Source organism: Dromiciops gliroides, chromosome 4 (genome assembly GCF_019393635.1).
Source record: "Dromiciops gliroides isolate mDroGli1 chromosome 4, mDroGli1.pri, whole genome shotgun sequence".
Lineage (NCBI taxonomy): Eukaryota > Metazoa > Chordata > Mammalia > Microbiotheria > Microbiotheriidae > Dromiciops > Dromiciops gliroides.
In genome coordinates, this window is record NC_057864.1 from 395577238 (window position 1) to 395599364 (window position 22127).

The window sequence follows — 22127 nt, forward strand, 5'->3', positions numbered from 1 at the left end:
GTTGGTGGAGTTGTGAATTAATTCAGCTATTCTGGAGAGTAATTTGGAACTGTGACCCAGAAATACTACTGCTAGGTCTGTATCCCAAAGATATAAAAAAGTAAAAGGACCTATATGCATAAAATTATTTATAGAAGCTCTTTTTTTGTGGTAGCAAAGAATTGGAAATTGAAGGAATGCCCAGTAATTGGGGGATAGGTGAAGAAGTTGTGGTATATGATTGTGATGGAATACTATTGTGCTATAAGAAATGATGAGCAGGGTGCTCTCAGAAAAACCTAGAATGACTTACATGAACTTATTATACAAAGTGAAATGAGCAGAACCTGGAGAACATTATACATAGTAACAGTAATATTATATGATGATCAACTGTTAATGACTTATCTATTCTCAGCAATACAATGATCCAAGCCAATTCTGAAGGATTTATGATGAAAAATGCTCCAGAGAAAGAACTGATGGAGTCTGAATGCAGATCAAAGCATAATTCATCCCATCACAGTCAACTCACATCTGTGCCCTCTGTCTTTGTATACTCCTTCTAAATGCATTTAATAATGATAAAGTTCTCAGGAATTACAAGTATCATCTTCCCATGTAGGAATGTAAACAGTTTAACTTTATTGAATCCCTTATCATTTTTCTTTCCTGTTTACCTTTTTATACTTCTCTTCAGTCATGTATTTGAAAGTCAAATTTCCTATTCGGCTCAGGTCTTTTTATCAGGAATGCTTGAAAATCAACTTTTAATTAAATGTCTATTTTGCCCCCCGAAGGATTATCTTCTTTCCCTGGGACCATGATCCAGTACCGCAACCCAGATCCATGTTTAGGCAATGCAGTAGAGTCCTACATCCAGTGCCAGTAAAGAGACCCCTTCTGACCACTTGTTGAACCTCCTTACCATCTGTAGGTCAAAAGCTCTGGAAGCCGCGGCTGCTGATTCAGTTGCTCCACAAGGCCTACTGCTATCTTGCTGACCTGCGGTCTCCTCCTGCCTTCCCGGGGTGTTGCCTGTGCTATATTGTGCTCTACTTTCACCTGGGTGCAACAGAAGTTCCCTGCTTATCTTCTAAGTTGTCTTATGCCAGAAAAGTATTTTACTCTATCCTTTTGTGGGCTCTACCACTCCAGAATTCATTTTGACACATTTTTTTAAAGTTGTTTTGGGGGGAAATTTGGGAGAGCTCAGGTGCATCCCTGTCTTTTCTCAGTCATCTTAACTCCACCCCTCAAAAATCTATCTTTTTTAACACTATTTTCCTAGTGATGGTATATGAATTAGGAAACGCAATGATGAAAACACAAAGTGAAGGTGATAATAGAATTCAAAAGTACAGTGGGTACAAGGAGACTGCAGCATATTGCCAGGAATGACCTATGTATGGTTAGTAATGGAGAAGGAATTAACAAGGGTGTGTATGATCAGACAAGAAGGTAAACAAGAGTGAGGGGTAGCAGTTATATAGCTTGCCTGTTTTGCTTACACTTGCAAAGACCATCAATGGAAGGGGTATGAGAAGACACCCAATAAAAATAGCTCAGAATGAGGTGTGAAAGGATTTTGGTTTGCATAGTTTGAGGGAGCATTCATACAAATTGAATGAACAAAAGGACAAATAAAGGAAAGAAGGAAGGAAGCTTTTATTAAACACTTATTTTGTGCCAAGCTCTTTGAGGAGCATTAAAGATACAAATGCAAAGGTAAAAATGTTCCCTGCCTTCAAGGAGCTTACATTCTAACAATGGAAGATGAAACATACAGGGAATTGATGGTGAGGGATGGGTATCTTGGTTTGGAGAGTTTATAGTGATGTTCAATGTCAGACTGATTTAATTACAGTTCTAGAACTGAAAGTGGTGCAGGTTGTTTTCCTTTTTTTTAAATAACACATAGCATTTTTTTCTTAAATAACACACAGTATTTTGTCAGGCTTGCTAAATTGCACCAAATGAAAGACCTTTCTTTACCTCCATAACTTCCTGAAGCCTTTCCTTATTAGTGGCAAGCATCTTAATAGAGCAAAATCTTCACCCTACTTAATGGCCAATGATTTTGAATCATGGGCTTATGGACTTGGGCCTAAATTCTCTGCCATATTGTTACGGCATGTTCTATGTGCTTTTAAAGGCTGTAAGAAATCCTGGCTTACAGGATTTTCCTCAAAGCCATTCTTTCTACTTGAGCAGATCATATAATCTTCTTCCCTTTGAACTGTACCTAAATATAATAACCTTATTATTACAACCATATAATAATGATGATAATTTGGCCACAGCTAGTATATAAAATGCATCTGAGGTAAGTAGCCAATGTTGCAAGAGAGGATATTCATCAATTAAAAACAAAATCACTGTTGCAATTATTCTGTCCGAAGCCCTTACTGGGCATAAGTAACAGTGGCATCACAGAGTGAGAGTGGACATCAGGAAATTTTCCCTTCACTGTGGTGCAATGAGGACAAGACTGTGAGGTCTGTTTTTCTGGACACAAAGTTCACATTTCATTGGCCCTAAATACTTAGAGAAAGCTTTCCTTCAGTATTTCATCCACAGACATGGCTTGAGGGAATGGCAGCACTTCAGTCATTGGAAGCCTCTTTCAAATTTATCTAATAAATGAGTGACTAAGTATGAATAAATGAATGAATTAAGCATTTATTAAGCACTGTTCTAAGTTCTAGGGATACAAATAGAAATGTAAGATGGTCCCTGGTCTTAGGAAGCTCACATTCTCATGGGTGAGATAACATTTATGGAAGGTTTCAGCAGCAAGTCAGATGAAAGAGTCCCATCATTCTTAGGGCACAATGGCAATACAGATATCAGTACCTCTTTAATGCCATTGCCACTGACAAAATCATTTCTGTTTCTAATTCAGAACTGTTTGAAGTGCTAAGGATTTTGGTAGCAAGAACTTTCCTGTCTGGATTATGTGTCTATCTTTTCTGAGAGCACACGGCTTCATCTTTCCTAGCTAGGGGATTTAAATTGCCAGCTAGACTCCTGTACCTGAAGTATTCATTTGTTCCTTTGCTTCTAATTTTCCTCTGAATTCAAATAGCACAGATACAGCAGTCGATGTACTTTTACAGTTTATCTTGTATTAGAATTATCTGAGTGACTCCTCTCTCAATTATAAGCCCTGTAATGGTAGGGACCATATCTTCTTTTCTATCCCTTACGCAGCCCTAGCATACTAGCCTGAAATCAAAATGTTATGTTGGATTGAATTACTTCAAATATGAAGAAGGCATTAGAAGAAAATAAAAGAGAAGGGGCTTTTTGCCCTCCTGACTGAACTACTGATGAAACATAATTGAATAAAGTAGGGACCCTAAACATTTTTGGAAAAGGAATTACTTTAGATTTCCATGAAGTTGTAGCATGACAAAGGAAGTAGCTCTCCTCTCCCCACTGTAATTCCTCAATAGGCTTGGCACATAACCAGGTAAAGGTTCAAAAACCACTGGAGTTGAAAGAGTTAGGCTTCAAGGAAGCAGTCACTTTAACAAGTGATTGTTATTTTTTTTCTAAAAGTCTAATATGTTTCCCTTATTGTTTTTTGGTTTTTTTGCAGGGCAACGGGGGTTAAGTGACTTGCCCAGGGTCACACAGCTAGTAAGTGTCAAGTGTCTGAGGCCAAATTTGAACTCAGGTCCTCCTGAATCCAGGACTGGTGCTTTATCCACCGCATCACCTAGCAGCCCCCTCCCCTTTTTTTTTTTTTGCAGGGCAATGGGGGTTAAGTGACTTGCCCAGGGTCACACAGCTAGTAAGTGTCAAGTGTCTGAGGCTGGATTTGAACTCAGGAACTCCTGAGTCCAGGGCCGGTGCTTTATCCACTGCGCCACCTAGCTGCCCTAGCCCCCTCCCTTTTTGTTTTTAAAAGGAGATCCAGGGGGCGGCTAGGTGGCGCAGTGGATAAAGCACCGGCCCTGGATTCAGGAGTACCTGAGTTCAAATCCGGCCTCAGACACTTGACACTTACTAGCTGTGTGACCCTGGGCAAGTCACTTAACCCCCATTGCCCTGCAAAAAAAAAAAAAAAAAGGAGATCCATTTGAAGTTATTATTTATTAGGTATTCCTTTAAGTCTAATGATGCTTTTAGATATAGCATAGCCCACATACCCCCAATGTATTCTCCACAGGGATCTGGGATGCATTACTACATCATAGGTTAGATGGGCTGTTTTGGGTCAGCATATATTCATTTTCTTTCTTTCTTTCTTTTTTTGCAGGGCAATGAAGGTAAAGTGACTTGCCCAGGGTCACACAGCTAGTAAGTATAAAGTGTCTGAGACCAGATTCGAACTCAGGTCCTCCTGAATCCAGGGCCAGTGCTTTATCCACTGCACCACCTAGCTGCCCCTAGCATATATTCAAATCCACAATTATGAGCCCCCACTCAAGGACTTTTTGCCAGAACTAGACAGATGAAGCACGAATTCAAAACAAAAAAGGTTTGATGAAAGAATATTTAATGAAATAGTATAACAAAGAAATAAACTGAAAGTGAATCAGATATTAAATGTTCTTAACATCCTTAGATGGCGATCACTTCCCATTCCTCCAAGGGAAATTAAGAGTTAAATTACTTTCAATTCTTCTGTGTCCCCAACACAATAGGAAAGGGTGGCAGTTTGGAGGTTGAGCTATACTACCTGATCAATTCTCCTTAGTCTGGGTCTGTCGGGGTTGAGAGCCCTGTTTGTTTGAGCTTAGTAGACTGAATCCCCTGACTATCCCTTGTAGCAGCTATCAGGTTCCAGGTGGGATGTGAGATCTCAGGAATACGAGGTCAAATCTGTTTGAACTGTCTTCTAAACATAGCCATCATTTTCATCTCTACTGCTGCTCTTCCACTCTTATTAAACCATCAGTAGTGCTTCTTCCATTGGCTGCCTCTGTCATCGTGGCTCCCCCTATCAGCCTGACTCATAAGACTATTTCAAATGTTTTATAAATTTTACATGCTGAAAGCATCACATAACCAAGTGGGTGATTCACTGCTGTGAGTCTTACATAAAGTTTTCTGTGATGAGTTGGTTGTTCAAAAATTCCCTCTAAATAAAAACTTTCAGCTCCAAGTAGAGTAGGAACATAGATCTCACGTATACTAATTGTGAATTTAGACCAGTCCCTTCTCCTCTCTTCAGTTTTCTCATCCATAAAATTAAATGTCATAAATGTCCCCTGAGGTTCCTTCTAGTGCTGATCTATGATCTCATGAGCCTACTTTCACAGTCTCTCATCTCATTTAATCTTTAAATGAGATACATTATGGCATAGTGAATGGAGAGCCAACTTAAGAGTCAAGAAGATCTGAGTTCAAGTTCTGCCCTTGATGAAGATTGGTTATATGACCATAGGCAACTCTCTAAGACTATGGATTGGGGTTGAGTTGCACTGATAGAAAGAATTTCATTCTGGGAAATTTCCTATACCAATGACATGATAGATCCAGTCCAAAACAGCAACATAAAAAAATCTTTTAATTCTCAAAATTACCTGTGAAGTAAAATGAACAAGAATTTTAAATTCTACTTTAAAAATAAAGAAAACAGACTGTAAGAGGAAGCTTGATATGGTGGAAAGAGCACTGGATCTGGAGTTAAAAGACCTCAGTTCTAAAAGACCTAGCTCTGCTTCTTATTACCTGTGTAACCAAGTGTAAATTGTTTCTCCTGTCTGGGCCACAGTTTCTTCATCTATACAAATGGGGGCAATAGACTAGATAAAGTCTTAGATTCCTTTCCACTGAAAATCCTGTGATGGTTAAGTGATTTGCCTAAATAACACTGCAAGTTAGTAAAGGAAGAAGGTTTAGGACCCAAATCCCATTGCTCACTTTTCTTCCTTTCTTTCTCTTCTTCCCACTTCCTTCTCTCCTTCCTTCCCTCTTTTCTTCCTTCTTTCCTTCTTTTCTACCTTCCTTCTTCCTTTCTTTTTTCATATTCTTCAAACAACATATTGGTATGAGGATCTGATATTTCTCTAGAATTACTTATTCATCCTCCTCCCCAAAATACTGTATTCACTTTTGTTTGTTTGTTTGTATTTTGTTTGGCTGGTTGGTTTTTTGTTATATCCAGTTTTAATCCTTTAAAAATGCCTAAACAAATGCTTTGGAAAACATTCAGGTTAATGTACAAAACATTAAAGGATACCACAATGAAACTTTTAGTTCATGGATTAATTTTTAATAAACTAATCCTTGAATATTTTAAAAGCTTTGTCCTTCTAATTTACTCTATAACAATCTAGAACAAGAGGTGCCTTAGGCACAGGGTGTTGGACCAGCAAAAAACACATGCCATATTATCCATTTTGACTGGGAACAATGAACCAATTATATGTTGAAGAAGATCCAGAAAGTACCAAGTTCTCTTCTCTTTAGAAAGATTTGAAGAAACACAAGCCAGTTATAGATACCCTCATAACTTCTGCTACACAGTCTTTATTTATTGCACAAACCCGCAAGTATAAGGCTTTTAGCTGAGTGATGAAGAAGCATAGCTATAAGAGGTTGCTGGATTGGGTTGATTCTTCATGTGACACTGTATTTTTCCTTCTATGGTGTTTTTTTCTCATCCTACTTTATACAGAAGCCTCTCTCTCCTTCCACCCTTTTGCATCATACCTTTTTTGTCCTTCACTTATTACATCTTCCTTTCTAGTCTCTATTCCTATATGGACGTATTGCCTTTCTGGACATCTGAATCTGGCCTTGAAACCATTCACTAGTTCCATTCTTAGATCTCCAATTGGAAATGTTCACTTTCTGTAGGTCTGTTGACTGCTTTGTTGTTGTTCAGACATTTCAGTCATGTCTGACTCTTCATGACCTCATTTGGGGTTTTCTTGGCAAAGATACTGGAGTGGTTTGCCATTTCCATCTCCAGCTCATTTTATAGATGAGGAAACTCTGGCAAACAGGGTAAAGTGTTTTGCCCAGGGTCACACAGTAAGTGTCTGAGGCTGGATTTGAACTCAGGTTTTCCTGACTCCAGGCCCAATACTCTATCTACTTCATCACCTAGCTGCCCTGCTGACTCCCTACGGCCTGTTGATCACCCACTAAAGAAATGGGTGTATGCCTGGGTGTGGGGACACACAACAGTCTTGTTTCCCAGAGCAAAACAAAACAAGTCAAAAAACCAAATCCATACTTTGATTCCAGACAATGGTAGGTCTGAAAGCCACAGAGCTTCAGTTCTAGAGCAAAGCCAAATAACTGAGGCAAACCCTAGAATCAACCATGTTGTGGAGGCTTAAAAAAAACAAACACAAAAAACCCAACAAAAGAATAGTATTAGAGGTACACAGACTCAGCCATCTCACCCATCAGCAGCTCATTGAGTCCCTAGATCCACCAGCAAATATGCCTTTACAAAGCTCCACCTTCTTAGAGAGTATTAACTTGCTCTTTGTCACTCATTGACCCATTCACATTGAACTGAGGAGTCTCACTTGATGGTAGATGATCTGATTGGCTCAGACTGTTATAAGTAGGAACCTATCCTTTTTGCCAGGTTTATAAAAGAAATGGGGCAGAGGCAGGTGGGTGGTGCAGTGGATAAAGAACAGGCCTTGGATTCAGAAGGATCTGAGTTCAAATCCGGCCTCAGACACTTGACACTTACTAGCTGTGTGACCCTGGGCAAGTCACTTAACCCTCATTGCCCCACACCAAAAAAAAAGCAAACAAAAAAAAGTCATTTGGGGCAGCTAGGTGGCTCAGTGTATAGAGTACTGGCTCTAGAGTCAGGAGGACCTAAATTCAAATCCAGTCTCAGACATTTGATACTTACTAGCCTTGTGACCCTGGGCAAGTCACTTAACTCTGATTGCCTCATCAAAAAAGATAGAAAGAAAGAAAGAAATGGGGCAGCTTATGTGGGATAGTGGATAAAGTTCTGGGCCTCAGTTTCCTCATCTGTAAAATGAGCTAGGAAAAAAAAATGGCAAACCACTCCAGTATCTTTGCCAAAAAACCTCAATCGGGATCACAAAGAATCAGATATAACTGAACAAAAACAACACAGAAGAAAAAGGGAAGACTTGTATCAAGTCCTTTTCATATAGACCCAGAGGAAACTAAGAACAGGCATTGGTCCCTGGGGGAGAAGAGAAGAGGAAGGCAGTTTGACACATTGTCACCTCACTCATAAAGCAAGGGTCAATCTGTTTGTTGTTGTTTAGTCATGTCCAATTCTTTTTGATCCCACTTGGGATTTTCTTGGCAAAGATACTGGAGTGGTTTGCCATTTCCTTCTCCAGTTCATTTTACATATGGGGGAATTGAGACAAATAGGGTTAAGTGACTTGCCCACGGTCACACAGCTAGTCCGTGTCTTTGTCTACATTTGAACTCAGGTCTTCCTGACTCTCCAGGAATATTGTGTCCCTCGATTGAATGTGAGCTCCTTGCCAGCAGGGACTATTTTTTTCATTTCTTTGTATCCTCAGTGCTTAGCAATATGCCTAGGTCATGGTAAACTAGATAAATGCTTGTTGATTGACTGAAAGAAGGAAAAAAAGTGAGGGACAACTTGGAAAAAAAGAAAGAAATGGTAGTGAAGAGTAATAGTGAGGGCCTGGTGGTGAAAAATAAAGGAATAAAAGAAATTGGGCCACTGGAAAGGAGAGGAGCAAGAAGATGATAGATTGGGGAAGCAAGAGAGAGAAAGAAAAATGAGGAAGCAATAATACAAATCTGAAACATAGGGGAAAGACAAAGATTCTTTGAACTTGGGCTATAAGTCCAATATAAATTATTACTATATACCTTATATAACAATAGTCACTATTAATCAAATGTTAAAAATTAAATAATCCATGAAGGTTTGGGGGGTTTTTTAATGGAAATTTTTCCTTTAAGCATTAGTAAAAACAAATAAACAAACAAATGAATGAATGAATACATACATACATAAATAAAGCATTAGTAGAAAGAATGAGAATAGAGGATATGGCAAAGGACAATGGAAAGATGAGGAAGAAACACTAAAAGAAAACATAGCTGATGTTATTACCTTCCTTAAGAGCAAATAGACCTAAAGGCACTCTTCTGTCTATATTCCAAGTTCTCAACTCTTATAAGTACATTATTGCTCATTAGCATTTGTTTGTATAAGGAAATCCTCAAGGCCCCAGTGCAAATGAATTCAGCATTTAGCACCTTAGAAGACCAAGTTATATGAAAGATAATAAATGCCTCTCTTAATTGTGTTGTTTGACTCATACTTGAACAGGGAAGCTAAATACTGGGTGGCTGGATTTTTAATCTTTTTTCCAAGAACACTTAAGCTTGTCGTTACCATCTCTGAGAGGAATGGAGAAAAACAAACTCAAACCTTGCACTCACTCTGTTTTTCCTTTGCTTCATCTGTGCCTGTATATCTCTATTTGTCTGCTAAAAGGGAATGAGATCGATGCTACTTTACCATATTTCATCACTTTGCTAGCACAACCCAAAAGATCCCAGAGACATCACATGTACCAGAGACAGACAGATAGCAAGAAATGATTTTCCAAGGCTTACTATGTGCCAAGAATTGATCAAAGCTGTTGTTTAGTCATGTCTGACTCTTTGTGACCCCATCTGGGGTTTATTTGGCAAAGATCCTAAAATGATTTGCCATTTCCTTCTCCAGTTCATTTTACAGATGAGGAACAGAGGCAAACAGGGTTAAGTGACTTCCCCAGGGTCACACACCTAGTAAGTGTCTCGGGTCACATTTGAACTCAGGTCTTCTTGACTCCAGGCCCAGCACTCTATCCACTAAGCCACATAGCTGCCCTCATTGTACTAAGAGCTAGAGATATAAATATAAACAAGCAAGATATTTCCTCTTCTCAAAGAGTTTACATTCTAATGGACAAAGAAAACACGTAAACAGTACCTGGATAAAGAGGAAGGGTAGGTCTATGGCCAAGATGTGATGAAGGGTCACTAATCAGAGTCCTAGAACCCGAGGGTTCTGGTGGGAAGGTAGTGAGGATGATGGCCTGAGCGAAAGCAGCTTGATGCAATTCAGCTAATCAAAGTAAGTAATTTTTCTTGGAACATTATTGGAGTTGAATAGACAAAGCAATTCTCATTAGCTGTCATGACTATCAGGCATCTGAAGAAATACTTCTAAGGACACTCAAACTACCAGTTGACCTTAAAAGAGTCATTTCTACAGCCTTCTTGGCATAGAGCTAATACAGTGGTATAGTGAAATGAGAATTAGTTCTGGAGTCAGAGGATTTGAGTTCAAATTCTGCCCCTGGTAGTCATGAGCTGTGTGATCTTTAACCTTCCTGGGCCTCAGTTTCCTCTTCTGTAAAGTGAGGGGTTTGCACTAATTGGCCCTTGAGTTTCACTCCAGTTCTATGATCCCTTACTACCTTTGATCTTGATTATATATACAATATACATATGTATATTGTAAAAATGGGAACGACACTATTTACAATAGCAGAGCAAGCTGACATGGTGGAAAGAGAAGGGCTTGAAACCCTCCTCCATTCTTGTTTCCATTTTTACAATATACATATGTATATTGTATATATGTATACATGTGTTGGCTGCTTTTACTAGTGTACAGTTCATTGTACAACTTTTAAATTTTTTGTTGATTATATCTTTGATAGGCAATATATCATTTTTATATTAATAAAAGTTTGAACATGGTCACGTAATATAGTCAAATCAAAGTTATCATGCAAATACTAGAAATTGTCCAATCTCCCTATCCCAATCACTAATAAGGAAGTCACTAACACAATCCTCCCAGAAGGCTTTTGTGCCTCTGATATGCAGACAAGCTAACCATAGGAACAGGGAAAGATCATCAGCCTTAAAGTTATAGCTCGAGCACTTCTTTGCTATGTGAGTGTGGGTAGGCTCTTAATTAACTTCTCCCAGTTCCAGCTTCTTCATCTGTAAATTGAGGATAATAATACTTAGCCTCAGAGTGTTGTTATGAGGTTGTAAACCTTAAAGTTCCATATAAAAGCATGCTATGTACGAGAAGACTTCAAGAGACTCATGTACTATATTCAGTGAATCATAGTAAGTAGGATCATAGATTTTGAGTTTGAAGGGACCTCCAAGGCCCATCTACTTCAACCCCCTCATTATACAGATGAAGAACCCAAGGCTCTCAGAGAGGTGAAGTGATTTGAGACAACCCAACCTAAAATGCACCCCACGGGTCCTGATTCAATAGACTGGAGCGGGGAGAACTGCCAGTACATTGATTTGTGTCTTTTATTGCAAGGCTTATTTCAGCTCAGTTGCTTTTCCCATAACCCCTCTGAATTCTGAACAGAAAATGATTACAATTGGTCCAAGTGGGCAACAGAGACACATGTAGCTCGCTTGATACTTTGGAAGGATTCCCTGTGCCTTTGTCTGGAAAGTATGCCGCAATCAAAGCATTCCCTTAAACAATGGAAGCCAAGATAAATCTACTTATTCGGAGAAACAATGGAAATGAAACTTCCCCTGGGATTGAATCCTCAACTCATAAGCACTTCTTTAATAGACAAGCATTTGGCTTAGACTTTAGACTGAGCCTTGATGGGGAAGAGGGCACTGGCCCTTGACACCCAAAGATAATAAAATTGCAATTTTATTCCCCCCAAATGCCTTTGGTCTTTTTAAAATCAGCAATATTATAGACAAAACCAAGGAACTTTAGACTTCGTTTTATTTTCAAAATGAAAAACTGTAATAACAGAGGAGGTAGATGATACAACAGACAAGAGTCAGACCACCCAGAGAATCACAGACTGTTAAAGCTGGAAGGAACGTAGAGGTCATCTTAATCCACCCTTCTTTCCAATTTTTTAGTTAAGATGAGAGTGCCGCTGTGCTTCCAGTCAGCCAGGTTCACCAATACAGCCATCCTCGGCTCTTCTCCCTCCTTTGTCTTCTTCATGACAGCTTCTATTGATTCTGTTTCTATAGCATTTCCCCTTTCTGTCCCCTTTTCTCCACCCACAAAGGATCCACTCCAGGAACTCAGCACATCCCACCTGAATTATTATAGTGGTTCCCAAATTAGTATATCCACTATATCCACTCCAATCTATCCAGTCCCTACATCCTTTGTCCAACATGTTGCCAAAGTGACTTTCCTAATGCACAAATTGGACCCTAAAACTTTCTTTCTCAGGGCAGCAAGGGGGAGCAATGGCTAGAGCCCTCGCCCTGGAGTCAGGACAGACCTGAGTTCAAATCCAACCTCAGATACTGTCTCACTACATAACCCTGGGCAAGTCACTTAAGCCCATTTGCCACAGTTTCCTCATATATAAAATGAGCTGGAGAAGGAAATGGCAAACCACTCCAGGATCTTTGCCAAGAAAACTCCAAATGGGGTCATGAAGAGTCAGACATAACTGAAATGACTGAACAACAACAACAAAGTTACTTGTCTGCATTGGTGAAGGGAACATCCTCACCCTGAGTTTCTTATGCCAATTCAGTCGTGGTCCAGAAGAAAAAAAATGTAGTGATCCCACGATGTTCATAAAATCAGGATATAGATCCTTGGCTTCTCTGGCCTTCAAGATTTTGCTCAAGTCTCACTTTCTGCACTCTTACCCTAGTGTCTTTCCTGAGATTATTTCTCAATCCCAGTGTGTGTGTGTACCATATGTGTGTGTATAGATACGTCTATCTATATACACATCTTGTATGTGCACATAATGATTTACAAGTTCTCTCTTCCATTAGAGTATAAGTTCCTTGCTTTTGCCCATTGTTGTTTCTCCAGTGCTTAGTACAGTTCCTGGAACATAGTTAGCATTAATAAATGTTTGTTGACTGACTGATAGGTCACCAACTAGTAGTCTAAGTTGTAATTTGAAAGCAGACCTTCCTGGATACAAGTCCAGTGACCTACCCACTCTAAGACACTGTATGTAAAGTGTTTGCAAACCTGAAAGATTCATTACACCAATTTCCTCATTTCTGTAGGTCAGTATGGCATTCATCCTTGGTGTGTACTCATCTGGCCTATGTCCCAGACTTCTGTCCACCCACATCTAAAATGGGCCTTCTTTGCAACTTCCTTTTTAAAATCTTTCTTGATACAATTAATCATCCTCTTGCCATTTGGAATTCTATTGCTGATATACTATGGCACTTAAGCTTGGCCGGGAGCATACCGCAGTGGTCTTTTCAAAACATAACATAGTGCCTTCCACACAGTGAACTACACCTGGTTATCCACACCTCATTGTTGGTTCTTTCTGTAAGAGAATAATCTGAAGCAAGATACAAAAGTAGTTTACAGTCAATTTATGTTATAATTTTTAAAATATCTCCAGTTCTTTTGACTGGTGCTCATAAACATAATTTTCAAGCCCATTCACCATCAACCACAGAGCCTTGTTACGTGCACTGCTGACTAGCCACGCTTCCTATGTCCTGTACTTGAGCAGTTGATTCTTCTTCAAGCAAGTTTAGGAATGTGCTCCTTTTTAATTCCATCCTGTTTTTTCTATCCATTGCTATCTGTGAATAGGAACATAGGGAGAACTTCATCATCATTTGGAAATCCCTCCCAAACTTAGACTCTGTGCTGGATCTCCTCCGTGTCACCTTTGGAAAGTTTATCTCTTCTTGTTTTATGTCTTGCTTGATATTAATGAGCATTAAACAGATAAAAAACAAAGACTTATCTCTATTGTTACATTTATCAAGGAATATTGTATAATTTTGACATATACATGGGAGACAGCTCATTGGGAAGTTTTTTTAGCAGCATTTTCTTCTAACCAACCAAATACTTTTATTAGTCAACCAGCAAAAAGTATAGTGGGATTTGCATTCTCTATCTTTCAGTTAAATGTAGTCTACTGCAGAATAGTATTTATGAAAAGGTTTTTTGTTCTCTTCTAACATTCTCATCAAAGAGAAGTGTTCCAAATGATGTAATCAAAGATATATATATATATATATATATCAAAAAGAAGATGGACTTGTTAAATGGCTAAACTAGGGCTGACCAATGGACAGTTCATGTCATCTATTAATATCCTTGTGACATCAAGAGAAAGTGAAGAATGATTCTGGCAGAAAACTTATGAGAGAGGATGGACAAAAGTCACACAGGGTAATAAGTAGGCATGGCAGGGGTATAATCTGTATCATTGGAAGAAATACCCACACTAATGTGATCACAATCCATTTCTGTGTTTGAATAAATTCTGTTCATTATTCTGGCCTGTCAGTATTATTTGTTTTTTGTTTTTTTGGAGGCAATTGGGGTTAAGTGACTTGCCTAGGGTCACACAGCTAGTAAGTATAAAGTATCTGATGCCAGATTTGAACTCAGATCCTCCCGAATCCAGGGCCGGTGCTCTATCCACTGCGCCACCTAGCTGCCCCTGTCAGTATTATTTGGTTTCTGAATCTATTGTCTAATGTATTATCTATTCCTCTCAGTTTTGTATTATTTGCAAATTTTATAAGTGGGTCCTCTATGCCTTCATCCAAGTCAATGAGTAAAAATATTGAATAGCATAAGACCAAGGGCAGACTCTACTAGAGACTTCCTTGTAATTTGACAATGATCCTTTGATGACTATTCTTTGGTCATCGAATGAGTCTCTAAAACATCTATCATCTATCCTATATCTCTCAGTCTTGGCCACAAGCATGGCTGGAATGAGAAATTTGCTGAAATCTAGGTGTACTAGTCTATTTATTGTCCTAGTGTTTTGTTTTGGGGTTTGGTTTTGTTTTGTTTTGTTTTGTTTTTTGTGGGGCAATGAGGGTTAAGTGACTTGCCCAGGGTCACACAGCTAGTAAGTGTCAAGTGTCTGAAGCTGGATTTGAACTCAGGTCCTCCTGAATTCAGGGTCACTGCTTTATCCACTGTGCCACCTAGCTGCCCCTACATATTATTTTATCTCTCCTGTGCTTAGGTCTTGCATTTCCAGATACCTTCTAGACAATTCAACGTCTATGTCCCATAGACATTTCAAACTTGAAATGCTCAATATCAATGCTCTTTGATTTTCTCCCTAAACCCATTCCTCCTCCTAACTTCCCAACCGCTATTCACAGCACCGCCATTTCCCAGTCCCCCAGATTTGCAGGCTAAAGGTGCTAATCTCTCTTTCAGAGCCTCTTATCAGCTTCCTACAAGGCTGTCAATGCTCCCCAGAATATAGCCAGCGTTTTGTTGTTGTTCCAATTTTATTGATGCCTCTTACTTTTATGTCATAGCAATTTCTAGATGCTTCTCCTCACCTTCTGTAACCTACTGCCAGTGAGCCTTCCTTTGTAACAAAAAAAATCTTGTAACAAACAAACAAATATAATCAATTAAACCAAACCAACAACTGACAGAGACTTGGCAATGACTATATCTGACAGTGTGTCATAGACAGCTCTTCAGAGATCTGTTACATCTCTTAACACAGCTCAGACCACACCCAGAGTCCCTAGCTGAAGTTCTTCAGCATGGCCAGAAACTTGGCTCTGGTCTAAGTCAGGGGGTGGGTGGCGGTAATTTGTTTGGGAACTGGACACAATATTATTGAATCCAAAGCTCTGACAATTTCTGCCAGGGATTAGTAGCAAATCCCTGGGACCCCTGGTTAGAGCCCTCCTAAGTCCCCACAACCTCTCTGTCCAGGAAGTCAGTCTACAGACTGTATTAAGTACTTACAATGTGCCAGGCACAGTGCTGAGGATACAAAAAAAAAAAAAAAAAAAGGCAAAACACACTCCCTGACCTCAAGGAGTTTACGATTTAATAATTTAATAGGCAAAACAACTTGCAAACAAATACATACACAACAAGCTACCTACAGAAGAAGTAGGAAGTAAGAAAGAGGAGGCACTGGAAATAAGAGGAGTTGAGAAAGGATTCTTATAGAAGGTGCATTTTAGTTGGGGCTTAAAGGAAGCCAGGGAGGTCAGTAGGTGGTGCAGAGGACGAGTGTTCCAGACATAGGGGACAGCCAGAAAAAATACCCAGAGATGGAGTGAGTTTTTGTGGAACAGCCAGGAGGCCAGTGTCACTGGATCAAGAGTATATTTCAGAGAGTAAGGCATAGGAAGGTATAAGGTTGGAGAGAGCTAGGTTATGAAGGACCTAGAATACCAAACAGCATTTTGTCAGGGGTCAGTATGGAAGCCTCTTTGCTTTTCTGCGTTGGTAGCACAAGAAAAACATTCACTGGAAGACCGAGCACTATAGAAAGAGAGAAAATATTTATTAAGGACTTAATAAGTGTCAGGCACCATACGAGGGGCTAATGCTACAAATAACAAGAATGAGAGACAGGTCCTGCTCTCAAGGGGCATTCATTATTACATTCATTATTTTTGTCTTGACTCAGTTGAGGACAGAAGGAGCAAAAAGGACATTTAGGACTCCTCAGAATTCCTGAATTCCCTCTCGTAGACTGGTTAAGCAATCAAACAACATCGAAGCAAGCTAATTTCGTTTAATAAACAATTAAAACCTGTCCTGACTGAGCTACTGCTAAAAAATCACAGTCAGGGGCAGCTAGGTGGTGCAGTGGATAAAGTACTGGCCTTGGATCCAGGAGGACCTGAGTTCAAATCCAACCTCAGACACTTGACACTAGCTGTGTGACCCTGGGCAAGTCACTTAACCCTCATTGCCCCACAAAACAAAAAACAAAACAAAAATCACACAGTCATCTAATGACATTGGTGTGAAGTGAGAGTGTCAATGGTTTATTTAAAAAATTTTCTGTGCCGCACAGCTGTTAGCAAGGGATCTATTAGTACAAAATGTATGCATGCAGTCTTCATACAAAGTTATACTTCAGGCCAGGACATCTCAGTATGTGCACACATTTTAAATTCAAAGTCCAGGATAATGAGATTTTCTGGTACTAAAATGTCACATCCTCAGAGATATCTTATGGGCTCCTCCAAGTCTGAAATTGAAGATCTTCAGCCCTATGACCAAAAAGTGAACAAACTGCCGCAAACTGTCATAGATGCGATTTTCCAGTTATCTATCTTGTTGAAATAATCAGATTACCTCCCTGCCTAGGAAGCCCATTTACTTTCCTCATGAAGCAATTTAACCTGTCCTTAGTTTCAGGCCCAACCCAGACCGGGAAACCAACCTTCTCCTTATCAGAGGGGATTTAAGGGTCCATAAATCAGCAGTTTTGCTTACACCCCACTCTGACCAGGTACTCTATTTCTGGTAATGAGGCCCAACATGTTACTTGTGACCAAGTCCCTGGACTTATATCCTATTTTTAATATTTAGGTTTCCTGCTCCCTCCTTTAAAAGTGCATGAATTCAGGGGCAGCTGGGTGGCGCAGTGGATGGAGCACTGGCCCTGGAGTCAGGAGTACCTGAGTTCAAATCCAGCCTCAGACACTTAACACTTACTAGCTGAGTGACCCTGGGCAAATCACTTAACCCCAATTGCCTCACTTAAAAAAAAAAAAGTGCATGAATTCCCACCTTAGTTCTCTGCCTAAAACTCAAGGCTCTTATCCACTGTATCCCAGTCCCTGTGACTGAATCTTTATTGTCAATTTCTGGAGCTTCCAGACTGATTTCCTACCTTCATTTTACATTTGACGCTCCTTCCATCTATTGACTGCTGTAACCTACTCTTCCCTTCTTTCCCTTGCTTTTTTTCCTCTCAAAATATTTTTTAAATTCAATTTTATTCTCATATCTGAATCCCCCCATTTAGAAAGCTAGAAAAATAAAACAAATCTGTATAAAGACAAAAATTTCTTTGTTAATCATGTCCCACCCCCACCCCCACCCCAAATATGCTTCAATCCGTACTCTGAGTCTGTCACCTCTCTATCTGGAAGTGGATAGCACGTTTCATCACGAGTCCTCTGAAACTGTTCACCCCCTTGTTTTTCCTATCTGCTCATCTGTGTGTCTGCTGCTCAGTGCTGTATCTCTCTAATGCCTACTATTCACCAAAGGCCCTCTTTTTACTGTCCATTGTACATTCTCCCAATTGTCTGTCCTGAATCCTTCATTTAAATCTGCCTGGTCCCTAGGTCTCAGTCATATCTGTCTGTCTCGTTGTTAGTCTTATAATCATCTGAGAGAAGAATGGACCTGGAATCAAGAGACCTGAGTTCAAGGCTGCCAGTTATGAGCTGTGTGAGCATCTCATTTTTCTGAGCCTCATCCTCTTCTTCCCAATAAAAGAAGTGGATGAAACTTAAGGTCTCTTCCACCTCTCATATTCTGATATTCTTCCCTATAAGGATATTCTGATATTCTTCTAGGACCAAGGCCCACTTGAGATACTTACCACATTTTTAAATTATCCTGTGAATTTTGTTCTGGTCCTGTGATTTTCTTGGAGTAGAAAACTCTCAATATTGAAATTCCCTCTACCTATGGTAACTTCAAGCCTGTGTCACTGAGACGTTGTCACCTGCCCGTGGTTATACTGCTAAAATGGTATCAGAGGCAAGTCTGAAACCTGATTTTTTTTTTTTTACTCAAAGGTTAACCCTTTACCTACTATATCACGTTGCCCCTCTTCCTGTGAATTAACGGTAGAAATATGTGAAGTCAAGTGGGCCCTTATTCTACACTTCCTTCAAAAGGTCTGTTGCAGTTTGTGTCCATTAAAATGGACTAATTATAAAGAAGTTCAATTTAATACTTTTTTGTTCTTGAGTTTGAGACTTTCTAATAAGTGGAAATAGCCGGTGAACTGCTAAGACTCTAAACCTAGAGTTAAAACACATATTTAGTCTGACATTGGGCCACACACAATTGTTAAAGTTCCCAGAGATATTCTTACAAAACTTTAAAAGATCTTATTGATAAATATTGCATATATTAAAGCTTCTTTCTCTTTATTTTTTTGCCTTCTTTCCCCCCTCCACTTTTGAAGTGAATATATTTCTTGCAAGTGCCTACTTAGTGAAAAAACAGGGTAAAATTAGTTTTCCAATAACAACAGGATCTTTGCCTGCCTTGCTTGTGTCAGGAAGCTCAATTAACAGGAAAATGTGCTAATAACAAAACATAGGCTCAAAAAAAAAAAGCCACCAAAAAACCTGATGGTAAACGCTGCATAATGTATGTGCTAAATCTCTACAAGGCATAAATGCTCTGTAGAGTTGTGAACTCAGGGGCTTTCAATCTTGCAATATCTCTTGAATACACCCCCTTCTCTTCTTTGACACTATCCCGACTCTAGTGGAGACCCTCATTATCTCACACCTTGGTTATTACAATAGCCTGATGGTAGGTCTGCCTGCCTCTCTCTCTCCCCACTCCTATCCATCCTTCATTTAGCCACTAAAGTGATTTTCCTAAAGCACAGGTTCATTCATGTCATCCCCCACGCCCCCTACAGTCTATTCCTATTGCCTTCAGGAGCAAAGTTTTTTTGTTGTTGTTCAGTCATTTTTCAGTCATGTCTGACTCTTAGTGACCTCATTTGGTGTTTTCTTGTCAAAGACACTGGAGTGGTTTGCCATTTCCTTCTCCACCTCATTTTATAGATGAAGAACCGAGGCAAATAATGTTAATTGATTTGCCAAGGGTCATAGAGTTAGTAAGTGTGTGAGGCTGCATTTGAACTCAAATTTTCCTGACTCCAGCCCCACAGTTCAATCCACCATGCCACCTAGCTGCCCATAGCAGGTAAATAGTAAATAGTAGGCACTTAATAAATATTGATTGATTGATGGATGGAAAACTTTAAGCTTTACTAAAGCAATTTTCATATATTAACTAATTTGTCCTCACAACACCATTGTGCTGTAGGTATTATTATTATGCCCATTTTCCAGATGAGGAAATTCGGTCACAGAGTGGTTAAGTGACTTGGCCAAGGTAATGTAGCAGTTAGTAAGTGTCTGAGGCAGGATTCAAACTTAAGTTTTTCTGAGTCCAACTCCAGCTCGTTATCCACTAAACTACCTAGTTGCTATATTAGTTTCTCCCTTCTTTCAAATCCCATAGACATGTTGGAAAGGACTTTTGAGGTCATGCACATAGTTCAACATCCTCCCTGCTTCCTGACCCCCCCCCACTAGTTTAAAGAGCAGGAAATTGAGGCTTACAGAATTTAGGTAACTTGTCCAAGGTCACACAGATATAGTGGCAGTCAAGACTCCAATCTAGCTTCAAACTCCCAAACTGTTGTCCTTTCCATTATAACATACCATAGCACTTATTATCTATAACATTTATTTTTGTACATCTGTCCAACCAGACTAGAAATATCTCGAAGGTACAATCCATGTCTTCTATTTTTATTTCCTTTAAAATGGACAGCTAGGTGGTGCAGTGGATAAAGCACCAGCCCTGGATTCAGGAGGACCTGAGTTCTAATCTAACCTCAGACATTTGACACTTACTAGCTGTGTGACCCAGGGCAAGTCACTTAACCCTCATTGACTCACACCCCCCCCAAAAAAAGTGGGGGAGGAATGTTCCACAGTACCATGGTGGGCTCTTGGCAAATAGTTATAGGATTATAGGATCCTAGACCTGGATTACAAACTCAGAGCTAATGATGGCAAGTTCAGTATCCAAAGTTCAGAGCTCTTTATGCTGCCCCATGTTGAATTTAAATGAATTTATCTGAATTGAATTAGGTGTTTTTAGGTCTATTCTTCACACACACACACACACACACACACAAAGATGGAATGTAATGTTGTAATTAGAGAGACTATTTTGAGTCACAGAAAGAAAACACTGGGTGGAAACCCAGTGGGAATGTTTGCATCATTCAAAAATCAAAACAAAGAGAAAAATGAAAACAGATCATGGTAACTGATCTCTTTTGTTGCCCAAACTATCCATCCATGTTCTTATTCTCACTGGCAAAGTCAATGGTAATGAGTCACTACACACATGGATGTTAAAAAAAAAAACAAAAAACCTTGCAGGAGCTGGAAAGCAGGAGCTAAAGTTCCCATTCTGTGTTTTTGTGACCTGTGTTACACATCAAAAGAATGCAAGCTCTATTTCCTGAAAGGGCATTGCGAAGGTCTTGTTAACACTAAACCTCAATTTCAACTGGAATATGCAAGGAAGAAGATTCTAGCTAAAAATGAGACACCTCCAGTGTGATGAGAGGGGGATTAGAAATTTACTCGAAAGACTTAGAAGGAATCATGCTTCTCATTTTAGAAACTCTTCAGAGGGTCTGCATGCATATTTAAGAGATAACCTAATAGAAAGAATAATATCATCGTTCACTCTTTTCCCCATCTGGCTCCCAAATGCTGCACAGAGTGTCAAATCATAGGAACACAAGAATACAATCTTTAGATAGTGTGAGCCATTTATATGATCCAAAATTTCTGTTTTTATTCTGGGGGAACAATTGTTTTTACCTTTGTCTAAACTTCTGAACACAGGAGGAAGACTACTTATTGGTTTTCCAGGCAGTTAAGTGGCACAATGGAAAGATCACTTGACTTGCAATTAGGAAGATCTGAGTTCAAATCCTCATTTATACATTAGTTGTGTTACCACGGGCAAGTTGCTTAACCTGTATGAGCCTCAGTTTCTTCATCTGTCAAATGGGGATATTAAGAGCACCTGCTTCAAAGCCTTATGTGATAAAATAATGACATTTAGCAGATACTCAAAGACCCACCTGGAGATTAATCTAGACTGATTGAATCAAGTGAGAGTGATTAACTGCTGATTAGCCTACTTCAAGTTAACTGGATTGTAATCACACCTTGAGAACACCTTCAGAACCAATGGATTTGGATGATGCCAACCAATCAGCTTGAAGCAGTGTGTAAGGACTGCCTCTGTTCCAGACCTATAAAAAGCTTCCACAATCTAGTTTGCTGGAGAGAGTTCGTGATTGAAGCAGGCTTGTGGCAGAGGACTTGAGGAAGAACAAGACCAGGCTGGAACTCTAGGCTAAATAGGCTTTTTTCTTAACTTTCTGAACTCCATGGGAATATCTGTATGCTTTAATAAATGTTTAATGCCCAAGGACAGGTGCTAAATCTTCTAACTTAAGGTGACTACAATTTAGATTTTAAACATCACACTTATGAGGACCAGATAAGCTAACATGTGTAAAACACTTTGCAAAACTTAAAGTGGTATGTAAGTGGTAGCTATTGTAGCTAATAATAAC

The 22127-nt window shown here is 39.4% G+C and overlaps 1 pseudogene; it reads right to left on the bottom strand.

The window, feature by feature from the left end:
• LOC122755161 overlaps positions 1–22127 on the bottom strand; it is a 152748-nt pseudogene that overhangs the window by 81160 nt on the left and 49461 nt on the right.